We start from the raw sequence: 18,521 nt of genomic DNA, 5'->3' as shown, positions 1-18,521 counted from the left end.
CTTGACCTTTCTGTTAAATGCCTGGGTCATGCGCTTCTGATATATCTGCCCATGACGAACAGCCGCAAGTCTCTTTTCATCAATCAAATTTATCTGATCGAGTCGAGTCTGGACCCATTCGTTCTCATCTAAACCCGCCTCTTTCATGATTCTTAGAGAGGGAATCTGCACTTCTACTGGTAAGACGGCTTCCATTCCGTAGACTAAAGAGAAAGGTGTTGCCCCTGTCGAAGTGCGCACTGAAGTGCGATAACCATGGAGAGCAAAGGGTAACATCTCATGCCAGTCTTTGTATGTTACTGTCATCTTTTGTATGATCTTCTTAATATTCTTATTAGCAGCTTCTACGGCGCCATTCATCTTTGGCCGGTACGGAGAAGAGTTATGGTGTTTTATTTTGAACTGCGTGCAGAGTTCAGTAATCATCTTGTTGTTCAAATTGGTGCCATTGTCCGTGATAACTCTTTTAGGGATGCCATATCGACAAATAAGACTATTCTTGATGAACCGTGCCACCACATTCTTGGTGACAGAAGCAAATGAGGCTGCCTCTACCCACTTTGTAAAGTAATCAATAGCAACAAGAATGAAACGGTGTCCATTAGAAGCAGTAGGTTTAATCTCTCCAATCATATCAATGCCCCACATTGCAAAGGGCCAAGGGGCTGTCAACACGTTTAATGGAGCAGGAGGCACATGTACTTTATCCGCATAGATTTGGCACTTGTGACAAGTTCTGGAATGATGGTGGCAATCAGCTTCCATGGTAGACCAATAATACCCTGATCTCAGAATCTTCTTGGCCATCGTATGTCCACTAGAATGAGTCCCAAAAATACCGTCATGCATGTCTTCCATAATCTTTTCTGCTTCCTTTTTATCCACACAGCGAAGCAAAGTCGAATCATGATTACGTTTGTATAATACCCCATTACTCAAAAAGAATTTAGCGGAGAACTTCCTCAGAAATTTTTTGTCGTTGATGGATACTCCTTCAGGGTATTCCTGAGTTTCTAAATATCTTTTTACTTTGTGGAACCAAGGTTTCTCTTCTACTCTAACAGTATTGAGTTCATAACAATATGTTGGTTCATCAAATCGTTCAATGGTGATCATGGGAGCTTCATCATCCCATCTGACTCTGAACATAGATGACATGGTAGCCAATGCGTCCGCCAACTGATTCTCTTCTCGTGGAATATGTTCGAATGTAATCTCTTCAAAGTATGGGGTTAATGTCAACACCCGCTCTCGATAATGGATGAGATTCAGATGTTTAGTGTCCCATTCTCCTTTGATCTGACTGATTACTAATGCTGAGTCTCCGTACACACTCAAAAACTTGATTCTTAGGTTTATAGCAGCTCTGAGTCCCAAAATACATGCTTCGTACTCAGACATATTATTGGTACAATCGAAACATAGTCTAGCAGTGAAAGGCGTATGGCAACCCCTGGGAGAAATAATTACAACACCAACACCATTGCCTAATGCATTAGAAGATCCATCAAAAACCATAGTCCATCGGGATCCCAGTTCGGGTCCTTCATCCGGTCCAGGTTCTTCATAATCAGTAACAAGCATGACATCCTCATCTGGGAACTCAAAATTCATAGATTGGTAATCATTAACTGCTTGATGAGCCAAATGATCAGCTAACACGCTTCCTTTGATTGCTTTCTGGGTAGTATACTGGATATCATACTCTGTTAAAATCATCTGCCATCTTGCTATTCTTCCGGAGAGAGCAGGTTTCTCAAATATATATTTGATAGGATCCATCTTAGAAATCAATAAAGTGGTATGATTCAACATATACTGTCTTAGTTGGCGAGCAGCCCAAGCCAAAGCACAGCAAGTTTTCTCGAGCAATGAGTATCTTGTTTCACAGTCGGTAAACTTTTTGCTAAGGTAGTATATGGCATGCTCTTTTCGACCAGACTCGTCATGTTGCCCCAACACACACCCCATTGAATTTTCTAACACGGTCAAATACATGATTAGAGGTCTTCCTTCAACTGGTGGCATCAGAACTGGAGGTTCTTGGAGATACTTCTTGATTTTATCAAAAGCTTCTTGACATTCATCATTCCATATCATCTCTTGATTTTTCCTCAGTAATTTGAAGATGGGTTTGCAGGTAGCAGTCAAATGGGAGATAAATCGGGCAATGTAATTCAAGCGTCCCAAGAAACCTCTGACTTCTTTATCTGTACGGGGAACTGGCATTTCTTGAATAGCTCTCACCTTAGCCGGGTCAACCTCAATTCCTTTACCACTGACAATAAAGCCCAAGAGTTTACCGGATCTTACTCCAAAGGTGCATTTGTTCGGGTTCAATCTTAACTTGTACCTCTTCAACCTCTCAAACAGTTTGTATAAATGATTGAGATGTTCTTCTTCAGTATGAGATCTGGCTATCATGTCATCCACATATACCTCTATTTCATGATGGATCATATCATGGAACAAAGCCACCATAGCACGCTGGTACGTTGCCCCTGCATTCTTTAAACCGAATGGCATTACCTTGTAACAGAAAGTTCCCCATTGCGTCACAAACGTAGTTTTCTCCATGTCCTCAGGTGCCATCTTAATCTGGTTATAACCTGAGAATCCATCCATGAATGAGAATACCTTGTGTTGAGCGGTGTTATCTACCAGAACATCAATGTGCGGAAGTGGAAAGTCGTCTTTGGGACTCGCTTTATTCAAATCTCTGTAATCTACACACATTCGCACCTTACCATCCTTCTTTGGCACTGGTACCACATTAGCAACCCATTGAGGATAAGAAGTAACAGCCAGAAAACCTGCATCAAATTGTTTCATAACCTCGGCTTTGATTTTCTCAGACATTTCAGGACGCATGCGACGAACCTTTTGCTTAACAGGACGATAATCTTCCTTCATGGTCAAACGATGCACTACTATATCAGTATCCAGTCCTGGCATGTCTTCATAAGACCAAGCAAAAATCTCTATATAGTCATGTAACATCTGAATCAATCTTTCTTTGACACTGTTTTCCAAGCCCGCTCCTATTTTGACTTCTTTCTTGTCTACTTCGGTACCCAGATTTACAGTCTCAATTGATTCCTCATGCGGCTGTATAGTCCTTTCTTCTTGCAGTAACAGTCTGGCAAGTTCTCCAGGGATTTCACAATCTTCCTCACTTCCATCCTCGGCTTGGTAGATCGGATTTTCAAAGTCATAATGAACACTAGCAGAATTATTATCAACAGGATCCAGAGTGGATATGGATCTGCAATTTGTTACGTGAGTGTGTGTAAGAAAACATAGCTTGTTTGAAAGATGACAGGAAAGATAAAGAGCGCAATATTTGAATGCAAAAAGTCCATTGATTTATTGAATGTGGATATGCTTATGAAAATGACAAAACCCTTAACAAATTAGCTATTGTGCCCCGGGCATAGACACAATGCTTTAAGAAGTTCAATTGTAAAAATTAAAAATATGCAACCCTAAAATAGACAATAACAATTACTCCTGACTAAAGGAAATCGGGATAGTGTCTTCAGCCTTCCAATTATTGAGTCCGTCACCAATTGTTGGGAAAATCCAGCTATCCAGGTCGCAATCGCTATCAACATCTTCTACAGCATTAATCTGATCTTTGACTATGTTTTCAGAGCTAAACCCCAGGCCAAATCTATCAGACTTGTACGGTATATTGATCAGTTGACCCCAGCCAGTACGACCACCATCTTCAACCACGGTTTGAGCGTCTTTCAGAGAAATCATAGCAGGAGGAGCACGAATGACCTTGGGCACACGGGAAGTTGGCTTAAGGACAGGACTAGTCGGAGGAACTACTTCAAATGACTGAGAAGGAGTCTCAAAGAATTCACCATCCATCTCGACGTATCTGAAGGTATGCATACTACTGACAATATACTCTTCTTCTCCACACACAGTGACGATCTTACCCTCTATTGGATACCTCAGCTTTTGATGGAGAGACGAAGCTACAACACTTGCCCCATGAATCCAAGGGCGTCCCAGCAAGCAGGAATAGGCAGGACGAATGTTCATTACGTGAAAGATAGTATTGAAGACTTGAGGCCCTATCTTGATAGGGAGAACCACTTCACCATGGACAACGCTCTTCGCACCATCATAAGCACGCACCACAACGTCACTAGGTTTCAGTTCAATGCTTTTACAGTCAAGTTTATCGAGCACAGCTTTCGGTAGCACGTTCAAAGAAGAGCCATTATCGATCAACACATGAGACAAAGTGATCCCCTTACACTCAATGGAGATATGCAGAGCTTTATTGTGATTCTTTCCTGCTGGTGTAAGGTCAGCATCGGAAAAGCCTAGGCCATTGTCAACAGCCAAGTGAGCAACATAATTTTCGAACTGATCGACAGATGTCTCCTGAGGTACATGAGCGGTCTTTAAGAATTTTATCAATGCATTGGCATGAGATTCAGAAGATAACAACAAGGATAACATCGAGATCTTAGACGGAGTATGCCCCAGCTGTTCTACCACATCAAAATCACTCTTACGGATGATTTTCAGCATTTCTTCCATTTCCTGTTTGGCAACATCTTCGGTAATAACTTCGACTGGTGTCCTTGACTGAGAAGGGTTGACTGGTTCCTTTCCTCGAGTTTCAAGGGCGGGAGGTGAGATTTCTGGAGAGAAGATCCTCCCACTTCGAGTAATTTTACTAGCCCCAACAATGTCATTAGGATTAGCAGAATTATCAACTTGCTTTACGCCATGGATGTAAACATCACCTCCATAATTCCACGGAATGGCTTTGCTTGAGGAATATGGTACTGGGCCGGGTGCAGTAATAATCAGGGGAGCTACCTTGGGCTCAGCAGTAATCTTCACAGGCACCCTAGTAGCGGTAATCTTCACTGGAACTTTGGACCTAGCAATCACAGATATTTCTTCAATAGGGTTTTCCACCTTAGGAATCTTTTCGAAGAGAATTGTACGATCGTCCATCAGCCGTTGAATACCATTTCTTAACTTCAAGCAATCATTGGGTCGGAGTATACAGATATCGCAATTTTCAGTACAACCTGGAAATAAACCAGCTTGCAATAAATTCTTTTTGATGGTCAGGAGAGGAGATGCTAAGTCAGCTACATTAGAAATGTGAGAATTGTCATCCACAACATTAACAGCCTTGTCATGGTTAGGCATAGGTGCAGTGATGACATTAGGAGTCTCTGGAGGGTCAAATTCAATTTCTCCAGCGTCGATCATATCCTGAATCTTATTCTTTAACAACCAGCAATCGTTTGTATCATGCCCGGGGCTATCGGAGTGATATGCACACCTGGCATTGGGATTATAACGAGGAGAAGTAGTGTTGACATTTGTAGGAGGGCCTCTGAGGGTAATTAGATTTGCCTTTAGCATACCCTGCAATGCTTGTGCTAAAGTCATATTGATCTTGGTAAACTGCCTTCTTGGCTTGTCTTGTCTGTGCTGGAAGTTTTGAGATGGCGGTGTGTAGCACCTCAAATTTACACCTCCCATTTGTGCATACATTTTCATTTTAGGTCATTAACATTTGCATTGTCCATTGCATAGTTCATCAGTCATCAGGCAAGATTGGTCAAGAGATGGTTAAGAGATTCAGTTGTGCAAGCAAGCAAGTGCATTCTTCATGGAATCAAAGCCCTAGGGTTGGTACATTGAGTTCCTATGATTCAAGGATCATTTTGAAGTGATTTGGCCAAAGATTGGATGTTCAAATCTCATCAGTTAAAGATGCAATTCATCTGAAACCCTAGAAAGTCAACCAAAGTCAACTCTCAATTCAACCATGGATTTGAAGGTGGGAGATGGTTAGAAATGCCTCATTCATGTCCATACAAGTCTCATTTGACATTTCAAACTTCAACATTGAAGAATTTGAGGTCAGATGAAAAGTTTCCAAAAATAGTAAGTGACCTGTAATTTGAAATTGCCAAAAATGGAAAGGTTTTCTCCTCAAGATTACATCATCAAGAAAGCTTCAAATTAAATTTTGTCCAACATGAAAGTTGAAGATCTTGTTCTCCCATTTCCAAAAAGTTCAAGATCATGAATTTCTCATGTATGGTTGAAAAGATATGGATCAATCATGGCCAAGTGAATTTGAACTTCAAACATGCATAACTTTTTAATCAAATGTCCAAATGGAGTGGTTCTTTTGGCAACATTCATGTTTTGACATGCACTATCCAAATTATGCATCATATGCCATGCATTTCCATCACATAATATTTGCATTTTCATTTGAATTTTGGAGGGAAATTCCAAATTGAAAATTAAGCATTGTTTTCACATTTTACCATTTGCACTTGGCTCAAAACAGAATTTCAAATGATTTCCAAGCCAATTTCGTGCACTATTCCATTGGTAATCTCATGCATAAGGTGCATTGGCAAATTGGCATAAACACCTCATTCTCACTAATCCACTTACCACATGGTTAAGCATGATTAACAAACATGATTAAGAGCTCATATATAAGCCTAAGCATAACAGAAAATTGCATGAACACATCACATTTCCAGATCTGAAAAAAATTCTTCAAGTTTTCTCTCTCAATTTTCATCAAAATTCTGCAAACACATTGCCTTTTCTTTGATTGATTCATCACCTAGAAGCACTGTGGAGCATTATTGAAGCTGGATCCAAGGAATTTCGTGCAGATTGGTAGCAGCTGAAGTTTGCATTCATCCATGGCAGTTGGAAGTTTTGGCAAGATCGTGCAAGATTAACCTCCAATTCTTTATCCATGCAATCATACAAGAGCTGAGGAAGAACTGTTTGTGCATTACAAGGCCTAGGATCATCGATTTCACTTCTGCATCTTCAACAAGGTCAGAATTCGATTCCATTAATTCTTGAAATTGATAGGTGATAGTTGTAGATCTTTGAACACTGAGCAAACTGAGCTTTAGATCATTAATTTTCATGTAGAATTGAAGTAGATCTATGGATTTAAAGATTGACATGTGAATGTTCTTTGCCTCGATTTGTTCATGATACGTGGAATTAGGTTAAAACATGCTTAGATTAGTGATGTATGTTGAGAGAGGAATCCATTGGTATGATTATTTTTAATTTCTGTGAACATGTGTTCTTGAGTATGAAGAACGTGATGAACATGATGAAGAAGCTAGGGTTTTCGTTTCCAGATTGCCTTTGATCCATTCCAGCGTGTTTTGCATGAGTTTTTGTGTTTCTGATCATGCATTGGTCCGGCGTGGCAGTCACATGGCATATTGATTGGTTACTTTTGATTCACCTTGCCACATCAGTTAAGTGAAACGGCGCGTTTCACTAACTAGCGCCACATTTCAAATGCTGCATCACTTCGAATCCGGCTCACAGCATGTTTCCAAAGTGCATTCACATTTTTATTTCATTTTCTCCATCCATTCATGTACATGCTCATTCATGTTTTTTATTTTTCTTTCCACTTTAAAAATTCATAACTCAATGAATATTGATCCAAATAATGTGTGGATTTTTGCATTGTTCTCCTTATTGTGTCTAGTATTTTTTGATGATTTTTCCAGAAATTGTGCTTGGATGAAAATTAATTTGGCCTAGGGTTTGTGTGCTTGTGTCATATTTTGAACCTTGCTTGCCATATGCTTTGTGAAATGATGAGTTTTAATCCAATGCTTTTGAAATTTGGTATGCTTAAACTAGACATGTTGCTGGACATTTTGGTGTTGAGTTTGCATTTTTCTCATTTGTGGTTGCTGAGATATGCTCATGTTAATGTAGGTGTGACAATGTGTGTCACACCTTTGCTTGCTCAACTTGATGAATTTCTTTGCCATGCCAAATGAACTCCAAATGATGTGATTTTTTGCATGATGCTTCTTATGGATGTTGTGATTGATCATGATTTTTGTGGAATTTCTGGAATCATTTCTGATTTGTTTAAGATTTTTCTTTCTGGATTGTCATTTGTGCACTTTTGAATAGTCTTGATCTTCAATGATTTGGGAAATTCTGGTTGTTCATCCTATGGATGTGAAATTTTGCACATTGTTTCTAGACATATTGGAGTTTGTTGTGGCTTTGGTTTGAAGTCTTTATCATTTGTTAATTCTGTTTTAGGCTTGTGCTAAGTTGATGTAGCATTTGGTACCTCATTTGAGTTCATTTTGATTGCCTTGACTTGATGAATTTGATTACCATGCTTAATCATGTCCAATTGCCCTAATTTTTTGTGTGATGATCATGTTGTGTGTTCTGTTTAGCCATGAAATTTCTTGGGATTAATTGAATCATTTTTGAATTAATGTGCATTTGTTCATTCTGTTGCCTCAATGTGCTTTCAACTTGCATGCCTTGCCATGATTGATTTATGAAATGAATTTGGTTGATGCTATTGACATGAGACCTTTTGGATTATGTTCTTATTTGATTGAGGTTGATTCATGTCAATTTTCATGTTCTGTTTTGGATTTTTTCTCCCTCTTTGACCCTAGGCCTTGTCCTAGTGGTTTGTGCTTATGTTTGAGTTTTGTTTTCAGGATAAGAAGCACGTGGCCATAAGAGGATTGATTCATTTGCTTGAGTTGGATGATTTGGTTGATATTGACTAATCTTGACTTGTTTTGTAGGTGGCTTTTAGCTCATTTGATTTGAGCTTGTGCATTGCACCTTGTTGCATTGTTTGTTTGTTTGACTGTTAACTGTTGACCATTGGTTGTCTGTTTGACTTTTTGAGTTGTATACTGATTGAGTTAGATTGTTTTCAGGTACATTTAGTTGCTTAAGTTCATTGTGAACTTGCCTTTGCTTTGCTTGGTTGCTTAACCATTTGAGGTATAACTCACTGACTTCATGTAGTCTGGAAGACCTGTCCTGTTACTTGGGCAGGCACCTGTCTGAAGTCCTCCTTAAGAGGCAATGCTTGTGTTTGTTTATTTTTGTGCCAAGCAGGAAAAGACCTTTGATAAGGCAATTGGCAGATAAAAGAGATGTGTAATCCATCTCCTGCTATTCTGTGTGTCATCCCCTTTGCTCACACACCTTGTGTTGATGCATTGTGGATATTAACCCAAGATCCATGTTGTGTCAGTCATATGTGGAGAAGAGTTCCTACATTCTGAACTCCCACACTTTCATTCGTCTGAAGCTCTCCCAGGCCAGGGATAAGAGCTGTGAGATCTTACTCTCACTTCCCATTTCATCTGCTTCACCCTAACTCTCAATGTTAGGGTTAAGAGCTAACTACACCCGATTCTAGTTGGCTTGTGTTTCACAGCCTAACCTTGTGTGAGCCCACTTTGTTTGTATATAGTGTGTGCTAATTGTGTGTATGTTTGTTTTGCTTGTGCTGTTTAGGATAGCTTGCTCCCTGTGCAAGTTAGATAGAAACTTCAACCTAGGACCATGGTGAACTTACATGATAACTATTAGGCCCGAGTCAGACTCCCTTCTAGTTTGTCATTTCCCAGTCTCTGGTTAGGTTAGAAGTTCTTTCCCTGCGTAGGGGAACTACGTCGCCCTGATCCTCATACCAGATGAGGTACGTAGGCAGGAGATGAGCTGATCTCTCCGGGCGCCCTTTTCTTTTTCAACCCCTTTGTGTGTGTTTGGAGTCCGACATAAGTCCAGCGATTGGCAGTTGGTTTCCTGTGTCTGGTTTGTTTTGTTTGGAGTCTGACATAAGTCCAGCGATTGGCAGTTGGTTTCCAGTGTGTGTTTGTTGGTTCGGAGTATAATGTAAGTCCAGCGATTGGCATTCGATCTCCATGTTTGCCTGTTTGTGTGGAGTCTGACATAAGCCCAGCGATTGGCAGTCGGTTTCCTGTGTGGTTTTGTTTGGCGTGCGTTAGCCGAGCTACGAGTGCTCTGATTCTTCTCTAGTCAGAGAAGATACGTATGCATAGGATGCGACATCCTAGCGAGCACGTTTCCCCTTGTCCCGAACTACGTTGACTCTGATGTCTGTGCCTGACAGACTACGTAGGCCCAGGATGCGATATCCTGCCGAGTCCTGTTTCTCTTGTCTTTCTGTGTGTTCTTTCCAGCCTTGTGTGCAGTGTGTGAGCAGGTTTTAACAACCTTTATCCTTTCTTTTGTGCGTGGATCCCGTCGAGTACGACAGATGCGTAGGGGTGCTAATACCTTCCCTTCGCATAACCGACTCCCGATCCCATCTCTCTCTGGTCGCGAGACCATGTCTTTTCCAGGTTTACTTCGAGCGTTTCCTTTCCCTCTTTTGGGATAAATAACGCACGGTGGCGGCTCTGTTGTTTTGTTTTCCCGCCGGTTTTTCGCGTAATGCGACAGCTGGCGACTCTGCTGGGGATAAGAGAAGTTGACCTCTTGCTGGTCCATCTTCCCTAAGCGAGTCAGTCCTAGCGCTCTCTAGGATAGGGTTTAGGTTGCTTGTGTTGCTCTATTTATTGCATTTATGATTATTATGTTGTATATGTATGCATATCTGTTTGCATGCATCATACTGTCATCATGTTGGATTCTGTACAGGTTGGTTCCTCTGTTTGGGGTGGGTGTTCTGAGTGAGGCCCAATACCCAGGCCTGAGCATACACCTAGGATTAGCGTGGTCTCATGTTTCTTCACATGTTGTACGACATGATGAGGAGACGTGTCACCACAGCCGGACGAGGTTCATTTGAGAGAGTCCTTCCGGGTGGAGTTATTCCGCTTAGGTCGGATTATCTCTTTTGGGCTATTGACTTCGGTGACCGTTCTTTCCCGGATCTTTGGTTCAGTTGATCTTAAGAGAGCTACAACGGCACACCCGAAAGGGCAAACCCGTTGAGTATCTTTGCCCGATTGTCGAGACCATTGTCCGCCTTAGGATGACCTTGTTAGAATTCACCTGTGAGGGGAGGATTTGATTCTTGCAAGTACAGGTTTCTGCCAGTGATGCTGTGTTGGTGACCTTAAGCCGGATTTATGGATCTTTATTTCTGGACGCCAGAGGTTTGACCCTGGTATTGATCAGAGGGTTCCGTTTATTTCGGATCCCTGGGCTGAATTTGTGGGTACTCGCTCAGATGGTGATTTGGTTCAGAAGTATGGGTTCAGATGACTTTAGGTCCAGATGACTTTGGGTTTCAGATGATTTGTGGTCCCGAGTTCAAGCCGAAGCTTTGATCCTGTGCTCTGAGATACATAGCCAGCCAGTCTCGCCTGCATGCATTTGCATCATGCTCATTTTGCATTCATCTGCATTTAACCCATGTCTATCCGTACTCAGGGTCAATTTTTGATTGGGATTCTGGTCGAGAGACATCCGGATGTCAGAATGTTGTTGTTGAAATATTATCCGTCTCAATGAAGCTAGAATCAAAGGACATTCCTCATACGGATAGACATTGCATGTGTGAGTCATACTAACATGTTTGCTGTTTTGTAGGTGTCAGTGTCTAACTGGTGCGCATAGCTCTTCCGTTCAGGTATCTCAGACTAATGGATCCGCCCAACGCCGACATTCTCGAATTGAAAGAGATGATGGGAGAGTTGTTCAAAGTCGTGCAAGGGCTCGCCTTGGGGCAGAAGGCAATTGCTGAGAGGTTGGATAGGATTGAAAGCTGGATGATAAAGGAGAAAGTTCAGGGGAATGCTCCGTCATCCGTGGTACAGAAACCCTCTGGAAATAGTCAGCTCAAGAAGGTCGAATCAGGTGGTGTGCCTGCCCGAAAGGAGCACGGTAAAGATCGGTACCACCCGTATGCTGCCATTGCAACCACTCCTGTTGGTAGTCCATCGGTACCACAGCAACAACCACTACCTCAACAGAAGGCGCAGAAAGCTAAGAGCCAAGTGAAGAAGGGGACGGATCGTCAATTTGATAAGCCACCCATGACTTATGCCCTTCTATTCAAGAGGTTGAGAGATCTGGGGTTGGTTCGGCCAAGGGTACTGATTCCTGTAGAACAGCGTCAGAGGCCTCCAAACTACGATGAGAATGCCAGGTGCGAATTCCATTCTGGGGCACCAGGGCATAGCATTGAGGGTTGCAGAGCTTTCAAGCACGTCGTCCAGGACATGGTGGATTCTAAGGCCATCAGTTTGGCGCCAACACTGAGTGTTAACCCTAACCCCGTGCCAGGTCCCGTGGGAGTGAAAGTGGTGTCAAAGGACAAGAGAGGAACAAAGGTGACTGAGGGGGATCAGTTAAAAACTTCAGTGTCTGTGGTCTCAAAACATCTGATGAAGAGTGGAGCTATCCCTAGTATTGATAACTGTTGTGCAGCTGTTGCCACAAATGGGTGTGCAATGATGAGGGAGACGACTCAGAAGATGTCAGAAGTAGAAATGGACGGTGAAAAATTTGAAACACTAAGTCAGGCAGTTGAAACCGTTAAGGTGGAGAATGCCATTCTTGCTGAGAAAGAGAAGAAGCTGTCCATCTCTTCTTACAAACAGGCCATGGAAGTGGTGAAGAACGGAGAAGCCCTAGGCTGGGGGAAGATCATAGACATTATGGTGAAGGCGGATATGTTCGGAGTTGGCTATCAGCCAGATCAAGAGTCGTCTAGACAGAACAGAGGACGTCATCCACCGTTCACGTTCGTCAGTGCCGGAATGCTAGATCCAGGTCACGCCTGTACAGTGGGTGAAGAGATCGACAGTGACCGCGAGCTTGAGTTGTGGATAAAGTCGTGCGTACCAGGGAACTGGAAAGCCTCAAAAGATCGCCACTGTCACTCATCCTGAAGTGTAGTATTTCTGTTTTTTAATTTTGTTTGCATGAAAGCCATACGTTTTGCCCGAAACGTAATGGTCCATTGTAAGGGCCATCTCATGTGTTTCATTGTGCAACATTTTGCATCAGTAATAAATGGATGTTTTGTGATTAAAAGCGGTGTTCCCTGTTTTTTCATTTATTTTTGCAGTTTAAAAAATAAAATGGCAATGTTTATTTTCATTTTTCTTTCCTTTTGATTCGTCTTGTTCCGACCTCAAAAGTGATTATCCTCCTGATCTCATTGATAACAATTCGGTTACACCTCTATATGACTTCGACAATCCGATCTATCATGCCGAAGAATAAGGCGAAGAAGATTGTGATCTGCTGGAATTAGCCAGGTTGTTGAAGCAAGAGGAGAAGGTGATTCAACCGCACGAGGAGTGATTCAAGATTGATATTCCAGGCACCGCCGAGGTCAGGAAGTGAAAGTTGGGCCGCTTCAGAGGCGAGTCGAGAGCAGAATGGTAGCCCTGTTGAAAGAGCATGTGGATACCTTCGCCTGGTCGTGTCAGGATATGCCAGGTCGGGTACCAATGTCGTTATACGCAAGCTACCATGGAGAGAAGATTGTCCTCTAGATAAACAGAACGCCGGTGCCACGTATCAGAGTGACTTTGTTTCATGATATGATTCATCGTGGAATCAAATGCTATGTTAATGATATGATAGCAAAGTCCCAAGCAGAAGAGGGGCATCTGGTGGATCTGGCCAAGTTGTTTGACCGGTTGAGACAACTCAGACTGAGGTTGAGTCCGAATTAGTGCACTTGTGGAGTGCTGTCCGGTAAGTTGCCGAGGCTTATTGTGAACGAAAGAGGAATCGAGGTCGATCCTGCTAAAAAAAAAGAAAAAAAAAGAAAAGGTTCGGGCAAAAATTAGGGATAAAAATGAAAAACTGTACACCCAGCAAGTCGAATACCCCACAAGGGCGACTTGGGCAAAAAAGGGTATCCCGGTGGACTGAAAACCCGAAAGGGCGGTCCAGGCAAAAGAGGGAATGAAACGAACAACTGCGTCCAGCATGATCGTTTGTGCTTGAGATATGACTTGGATAATCTCCGACAGAGATCGATCGGAAGCGTCTTGTTAAGAGGACAGAAAGTGCGGAAAGTCTTGAGGACATATGGGGTGTAACCGAGTTGGAACCCGATGAGATCACGGTTTCACATTGCCATTAGGATAGATTTTTCCTTTTGTGCGCAATCACCTCTTTTCAGGGATTGCTTCCTGTGTGTTGCTCGGTTCTGAGCCACCTTTTTGTTTCAGTCAATAAATGCATGATTCAGTCAAATAATTTTGTTTTTGTTTTCATTACCGCTTTGATTGCGAAAACATCCGTTTATTTTTTATAAGAATATTTGCATTTTGTAACATAGAGGTCCCTTCCGATGCATGCTTATAAGATCGAAAGCGTGAAATCTTATTCGGAAGTTTGAGTGACCTAGGTGCTGAAATGTTGGCACGCCTGGGGCACGCTTTTATCTAACGATCTCTTTTGCAGGTGCTGTTAGCTATGTTCACTCACTTGCAGGTTGTGATGTGAAATACTTTGACAAGAGATCCCCGCAGAGTCCAATCAGGGGCAAGGGATAGAAGAACGGTGAAAGGACGACGAAAGAAGGACGACGATCCTAGAAGGTAATCAAGAAGACTCTTCAAAGTCTGAGGACTGGAAAGTTTGTATGAATCCCAGGAGTTCGATCTCCGTGGAGTACGGAGGAGTGTGGAATACAAGGTGATGAATCAGAAAAGTCCAGATGAGTCTAGGAGCTCTCAAAAGTGGAAAGTCAACACTGTAGTGGAATGGTGAACACCAGTGTTCGACGAATCGATGGGCGTCCCGTGTCCAATAGGCCATATTTCCCCAGTGGGTTTGAGAGTGTCATCTCCCTAGCAGATTCGAGATCGGTGTCTCCTCAGCAAGTCTGAAGGTTACTGTCTTCCCAGCAGAGGTTGTGTTGATGGTTTTCCCCCAGCAAGGTCCCCAAGCGGATCGGGTTCGGCAAAAATTATCCCCAGTAGAGATAAGCATTGGTGTTTTCCCCTAGCAGGGCAATCCCCAAGCAGTTCGGGTTCGATGGAGGTCATCCCCAGCAAGGGTTGTCTTTCCACAGCAGGGTGGAAATTGACGTGGTATTGAAATCCTCAGCATAGTTCCTGGAGCTCCCTGGTGTTGTCTCTGGAGGAGATGTGTTTTTATGCATTCATCATTTAGATAAGCATAGCATATTGCATCATTAGTGCGTAGCATTTCCATGATCATGGGGCATTGCGCTAAAAAACTCATGCATCAGCATTGCAAACATATCCATTAGCCATAGGCCGTGGTGACCATCCGAGAATGGGTTGTTGGAAAGAGTTTAGCATCGCGCCATTGGATTGATTTCAAAATTGGGTTCTCCAGCAGGGTTGAGAGGTTGGTGTTTTCCCAACAAGTGACTCCTTAGTCGAGTGGGTATCCCCAGCAGTGTTACTCCCCAAATTTGGTAGCATCTTGCAAGCTTGGATCAATTCCCCTAGCAGATGTGGGTGTGTCTGATCTCTCCATATAGAGTCGACCCCTTAAGCAGAAAGTGTCTGTCATTTCCTTCTGCATTTCCCCACTGAGTTATATCCTCGTGGATGACGGTTGTTTCCGTTCCCTCCCGGCACACATAACGGGATGGGTTTTCCCTATCGAGTTCTTTCCTCGTTAGGATGAGTCTTGATTCAGTATGCCTTTTTGGATCCTAAGCTGGCTTCCTTGTGGCTGTCTCTTGTGCTTCCCTGTGGTATAAATGAATAGTTGCTCACTAACCGGCACTCATTCATCTTATCCTCAGCGGAATCTTTTGGTTTCTACCTACTAACCGGTAGTTGTAAGTCCTATCTTTGTGGTCTTCTACCTACTAGCCGGTAGATGTGAATCCTCTGTTCTCCCCTGTTGTGGAGTCAACCCTTGTACTCATCCTAGTTGATGACGGTTACTGTTCCGTGGTTTTCTACCTACTAACCGGTAGATGTAATCCCCTCTTCGTGGTTATCATTATCCAGTTTCGGTATTGATATTCCTTTCACCTTTCGGATATTTGTTTTGATTAAGCAACTTTATCCCCAGCGGGTCCTCTTTCATTCACCGTTTGCTGGTAATGTTTGCGGTTTCCCCTTTTGATTGGTCATCTTTGCATACCTAGTCCTGGTATCCCAATGCATTTCTTGTCGGTTGATTTATCCATTTAACAACCTACAACCCGGTTACGGATAGTCTTCCATGCGAGAGTGTTATCTACGTTTTGACGGCTATAGATGATATATCTCATGCGCTCTTTGGTCGAAGTGTTGTCCTTCCCAGCTGAGTAAGATTCGTATTCCTTGTGGAATCGAATATCCATCCTTTAACAAGTTTGCTTTCGCTCTCTTCAGGATGTTGAGTGTTTTGGAACACACACCAATTCACGTTTTCGGTCGAGTTATCCGTTTAACAACCTACAAACTGGTTATGGATAATCTTCCATGCGAGTGTATTATCTACGTTTTGACGACTATAGATAATATATCTCATGCGCTCTTTGGTCGAAGTCTCGTCCTTCCCCGTTGAGTAAGATTCGTATTCCTTGTGGAATCGAATGTCCATCCTTTAACAAGTTTGCTTTCGCTCTCTTCAGGATGTTGAGTGTTTTGGAACACAAACCAATTCACGCCTTGGTCGGTCACCTGTTTCATGCCTACAACCCGGTATCCTTGGTGTTCCTGCCTGTCTGCTCCCTGTCATGACCTTGATCCCCAGTGAGCCACCTCTCCGTTGGTTTCGATAAACGTCGAGTTTTTCCCGATCGTCCGTTGACGTTTGGTTGTGTTAACTTTTCCCCAGTAAGTTCTCCTTCTCCGTTGGTGTCGATAAACGTCGAGCTTCTCCTTCTCCGTTGGTGTCGATAAACGTCGAGCTTCTCCTTCTCCGTTGGTGTCGATAAACGTCGAGCTTCTCCCGTTCGTCCGTTGACGTCTGGTTGAGTCTTTTCCAGTCATTCATTAATGTCTGGTTACCTCTCCGTTGGTTTCGATAAACGTTGAGTTTTTCCCATTCGTCCGTTGACGTATGGTTGTATCCCTGTCTTTCCCAGTCATTCGTTGATTTCTGGTTACCTCTCTGTTGGTTTCGATAAACGTCGAGTTTTTCCTAGTCGTCCGTTGGCGTCTAGTTGTGATTTCTATTCCCATTCATCGTCTTTTGATGTCTGGATGTAGTTCCTGTTTGCTGAAAAAAAAATCAAAATCCCGGGAGTCATGGGTAAACGTCTTGTCTGGTTGGTTGCAAACCTCCTGTAATATTCCCCGCAGAGTGCAAATTTCTACGGTTCTTTAGTATTCAATCCCTGTGTACCTTGAAGGTCTGACAGCCATTGCTCTCATCCGTTCAGGTTCCCAGTTGATTGAATAGGGGCAGCTGTAGCACCTCAAATTTACACCTCCCATTTGTGCATACATTTTCATTTTAGGTCATTAACATTTGCATTGTCCATTGCATAGTTCATCAGTCATCAGGCAAGATTGGTCAAGAGATGGTTAAGAGATTCAGTTGTGCAAGCAAGCAAGTGCATTCTTCATGGAATCAAAGCCCTAGGGTTGGTACATTGAGTTCCTATGATTCAAGGATCATTTTGAAGTGATTTGGCCAAAGATTGGATGTTCAAATCTCATCAGTCAAAGATGCAATTCATCTGAAACCCTAGAAAGTCAACCAAAGTCAACTCTCAATTCAACCATGGATTTGAAGGTGGGAGATGGTTAGAAATGCCTCATTCATGTCCATACAAGTCTCATTTGACATTTCAAACATCAACATTGAAGAATTTGAGGTCAGATGAAAAGTTTCCAAAAATAGTAAGTGACCTGTAATTTGAAATTGCCAAAAATGGAAAGGTTTTCTCCTCAAGATTACATCATCAAGAAAGCTTCAAATGAAATTTTGTCCAACATGAAAGTTGAAGATCTTGTTCTCCCATTTCCAAAAAGTCCAAGATCATGAATTTCTCATGTATGGTTGAAAAGATATGGATCAATCATGGCCAAGTGAATTTGAACTTCAAACATGCATAACTTTTTAATCAAATGTCCAAATGGAGTGGTTCTTTTGGCAACATTCATGTTTTGACATGCACTATCCAAATTATGCATCATATGCCATGCATTTCCATCACATAATATTTGCATTTTCATTTGAATTTTGGAGGGAAATTCCAAATTGAAAATTAAGCATTGTTTTCACATTTTACCATTTGCACTTGGCTCAAAACAGAATTTCAAATGATTTCCAAGCCAATTTCGTGCACTGTTCCATTGGTAATCTCATGCATAAGGTGCATTGGCAAATTGGCATAAACACCTCATTCTCACTAATCCACTTACCACATGGTTAAGCATGATTAACAAACATGATTAAGAGCTCATATATAAGCCTAAGCATAACAGAAAATTGCATGAACACATCACATTTCCAGATCTGAAAAAAATTCTTCAAGTTTTCTCTCTCAATTTTCATCAAAATTCTGCAAACACATTGCCTTTTCTTTGATTGATTCATCACCTAGAAGCACTGTGGAGCATTATTGAAGCTGGATCCAAGGAATTTCGTGCAGATTGGTAGCAGCTGAAGTTTGCATTCATCCATGGCAGTTGGAAGTTTTGGCAAGATCGTGCAAGATTAACCTCCAATTCTTCATCCATGCAATCATACAAGAGCTGAGGAAGAACTGTTTGTGCATTACAAGGCCTAGGATCATCGATTTCACTTCTGCATCTTCAACA

This window comes from Lathyrus oleraceus, chromosome 6 (assembly GCF_024323335.1).
Source record: "Lathyrus oleraceus cultivar Zhongwan6 chromosome 6, CAAS_Psat_ZW6_1.0, whole genome shotgun sequence".
In the NCBI taxonomy this organism is placed as follows: Eukaryota; Viridiplantae; Streptophyta; class Magnoliopsida; order Fabales; family Fabaceae; genus Lathyrus; species Lathyrus oleraceus.
This window is presented reverse-complemented; position numbering follows the sequence as displayed.